This window comes from Bison bison, unplaced genomic scaffold (assembly GCF_000754665.1).
Source record: "Bison bison bison isolate TAMUID 2011002044 unplaced genomic scaffold, Bison_UMD1.0 scf7180017860037, whole genome shotgun sequence".
Classification (NCBI taxonomy): Eukaryota; Metazoa; Chordata; class Mammalia; order Artiodactyla; family Bovidae; genus Bison; species Bison bison.
In genome coordinates this window covers 137,541-141,779 of record NW_011490609.1, presented here as the reverse complement: position 1 = coordinate 141,779, position 4,239 = coordinate 137,541, and positions in this window count along the sequence as shown.

Genomic DNA, 4,239 nt, shown 5'->3' with positions numbered 1-4,239 from the left:
CTGGAAATGCGTTTCCAACCTGCTCACATACCAGGACAATCTGGAAGTTCACAAAAGATTAAATTAACTGTGAACCCAAATGTAAAGATAAGCCAATTCTGTCTACCTATGTATCGTCTGCATAATAATGCAACAAGATCTGAACACATCTCTTGCTAGCTTCTTCATATGTCATCTAGTAAGTAAAAGTTACATTTGCTACCTAATCTAAAATGGCTGTATGGTGAAAATCTAAAAAATATCTAAGGTCCATTCATTAAACATGTTTGCAAGCAAATGTAAAATGAGGAAGAGGAAAAAGGAGGTCCTTATTAGAGTTGCACATTACTGTCAGGACTTCCTGTCTTCATCTTCCACATGTGTGAGTGTCTCTGCAGGGGGTGCCATGCTCAGTGATTGTTCCTATATGAGTTGGTGCCCTTGACCTTGCTTCAGGAAGAGGATGGGAAAGATGGGGGCGAGGCGGGCTGTGGGTGCATAGGTCCCATCCAACTGAGTTTCTCTTCCCCAGCTTCTGGCTTGTCTCTCACCCAAGAGGTATCTGGGTCCACAGAGACTAGGCTATGCAAGAGTTGACCAGGTCCAAGAGATTTTCATAGACTTTTAATAATTCTTTCAGTCCAAATTTGATTAGAAGCTGATATTTAACACTTGGTATTTCTAATCTCTTCATGCTGCAGAGTAAAGCATTTCTTGCTAGTAAAAGTATATAGTTAAGGTCAGTCATTAAAATACAACAACTGCTTGAACTTAGGTATCCTTCTTTCAAAATGGTATCTGGAGAGCTAGGTTGCAATCTGTAATGCATCCTGTCATGACGACTTTAGACACACAGTAAAATCCTTTTCTCTGTTGTGGTTCATCATTAAAATATTACACAAGGATAATTACAATAAAGGTATGAAAGGCCCCAGGCTCCACTCCACTCTCTCCCTCTCTGTCTCAGAGGGAGTTCTGAGGAAAGCGAACCCATGAAGAGGGCCAGAGGGCAAGGACCTAGGCCCTTGCCACCAGCTAGGAGAGGGAGTTTGAAAGCCTGCTAATCCAGCCCTGAAGGAGCCTTCCTGTGGCTTCAACCTCAAGAGGCCCTGAGCCACACCCACGCCACTAAGATGCTCCCACATGCACAGAAACTGTGGACTATCATCAAATGCTCACTGTGAAGCCTCTAAGCTTTGTACTGATTGGCTACATAGCAGTAGATAACGAATGTGCTCCTGCATGCTCAGTCACTCAATCCTGACTGACTCTTTGCAACTCCATGGACTGTAGCCATCCACGTTCCACTGTTCATGGGATTTTCCAGGCAACAATGTTGGAGTGGGTTACCATTTCCTTCTCCAGGGGGTCTTCCTGAATCAACCTGCATTGGAAGACTTTTTTTTTTTTTAAACACTTAACTACCTGGGAAGCCTGATTCAAGCCTGATTCTGGCCGGCTACAGAAATGGATATAAAATATATATGCCATGAAAAAGATGAAAATATGAAGGCACTTAAAATTCAAAATGAAATTCTCACAGTAAGATGAATATGCACATTCACCTAATCTTAATGACTTCAAAACTGTGCTACTTAGGGAATTTTCCAGTGGTCCAGTGGTTAGGACTCCATAGTTCCACTCTAGGGGACCAAGTTCAATTCCTGGTTGGGGAATTAAGATCCATAAGCCCTGTGGCAGTGAAAAGAAGGAAAAATTTATTTCCTACAATGACATGATAAATTAAGTAAGACACCTGGGCATGAGTGGGTGGAGACAGGTACACTGGCAGTGAAAGATCGGCAACTTAGCCATTGGATGGAGTCCAGGGTGCTCTGTGAAGGGTCAATGGAGGTGTTGACTACCCCTAGAACTGGTCATTTAGTTAAGCAAAGACAGGACTGTCTTTGTAGGCAATGGAAATTAACAAGTAAAATGCAAAATTCTGTTCATGCTGATTGTGCATTTTAATTCCAGTGGTATCAAGAACATCATTTCCATTTAGAGTACACTAAAATCTGGGAGACAGAGATCAACTGTAGTCCAGGGAATGTAGGTCAAAAGCAATCTGAGGAATCTCATATGAATTACAAAGCTCCAAAGTGGTTTGAGAATTAACATACTTGGGAGAGGAGAAAATCTTTTTTTTAATTGGAGGCTAATTACAATACTGTAGTGGTTTTTGTCATACATTGACATGAATCAGCCATCAGTGTACATGTGTTCCCCATCCTGAACCTCCTCCTACATCCCTCCCCATCCCATCCCTCAGGGTCATCCCAGTGCACCAGCCCTGAGCACCCTGTTTAATGCATCGAACCTGGACTGGTGATCTATTTCACATATGATAATATATGTTTCAATGCTATTCTCTCAAATCATCCCACCCTCACCTTAAATCATGTCAACAAGCAGGGTCCCCCGCAGGGTCCTTTGATACCATTAAACAGCTTAAACGCTGAGGTTCTTGGGCATATTTGTTATCATCATTATATTTTTTTATTACTCCATTATTCATATGTGTACATTTTAGTCTTTGAATTTCACTTGATGTCACATGACATCCTGACAATGTGAGACTTTACTCCAACCCCGTAACTCTGGAAAACAGCCAACATAAAAGAACTCCTTTTCTTTTCTCTGGAAGGAGACCCCTTACTTGCTAAGAACTACGCTTCCTCTTTAATTTCAGTAAGACTCAGGATAGCCCATTTGTTTACTTCAGAAACAGCAAGAAAGAAATCTTCCAACTCCCCCTCCATTACCTTATGAATAATTACTGTTTCTCTTTTAGGTCTGTGGATGAAAAGCTTGTTAACATGATTTCATCAAAATTTACTTAAGCTTTTCTCCTCTCCCAAGTATGCTAATTCTTGGACCACTTTGGAGCTTTGTAATTCATATGGGACTTTGCCTAACTTGTTATACCTAACTAATTTATATCCCTGGGTACAAAAGCTAAGTTTTCAATTTGACTTTTGAGGTTTTACAACTTTGGTTGCCACCATTCTATCTGAAGAATATTTCTTTTTTTTGACTACCCACCAGGCAGCATGGCTCGTGGGACCTTAGTTCCCCTTCCCAGACCAGGGACTGAACCTGCACTGCCTGCACTGGACATGCGGAGTCTTAACCACTAGATTGCCAGGGAAGTCCTGCTAGTCACAGTACTGCGCAATAATTTCAGAAACTGGTATTGCTCTACATTTCTTCCTGTCTAAAGGGAAATGTTTTTTATCTATCGTAATCGTGACCTATTTTTTTCAGTAAACACAACTTCATCTTGAATAATCTTTCTTGCAGAATTATGTGGTAATCAGTGAACCTGCATCTAATGAATTTAAATATTCATTCTTTGGTAATATTGACCTATGAGATAAAGGTACAAGCATACTTTGGAAATACTGCAAATGCAGTTTCAGAGAATGACAATAAAGTGAATCACACAATAAAGTAGGTCACTCAAATTTTTTATATTCACACTACATATAAAAGTTCTTCTTTGGACTATAAAGTATGCAATAGAAATGTCTAAAACAATTTTTCAAATTTATCAACCAATTCATTTCCTGCACTGGGTCCAAATCACTGATGGTGTAGCAAGAAATAAAATACCCTGCCTTCAAAAGGTTATATTCTATTAGGGAATGTCAGCAATCATTAAGTAAGATATGACCCTAGTAATGAATTAATACAATGACAGAAAGAGAGGCTGACCTAATTTAAACAATGTGTTGAGGAAGTGCTCATATGATAAGAGGATGTCTGAACAAAATCATTGTAAAGAGCATGTGATGCAAAACCACATGGAGACCATGAGAAAAAGGATGAAAATGATGTTGGAAATTCATAAAAGCAAGAAAACAAACTATGACCTGGAGTACCCAAAAGAGCACAGAACTTTGGATCCATTTACAATTCTTGAATGGAAACAGAAGAGAATAAATCTATTTAAGGCACTCAGTTTGTAGTAATTGGTACAGCAGAAATGAAAAATTTAGTATGGGGTACGTAGAAAAGCGAAACAGTTTTCCAGAAACATTCTCATCTCATCAAGTGTCTATGGTCCTTGCACTACAGTTGATGTGATGTTGCAGTTCTACAAAGTACGCTAATAAAGCTGAAGATGTGGACACCTGTAAAAGCCTTGACACTTCACCACACTGTTCAATGTTCAAGATCATGGAACACCTGTAGGGACGTTTTAGGCTTAAAGGCACACTGAAGAAATTGCCACTCATCACGTTTGAAAGGTTTCTC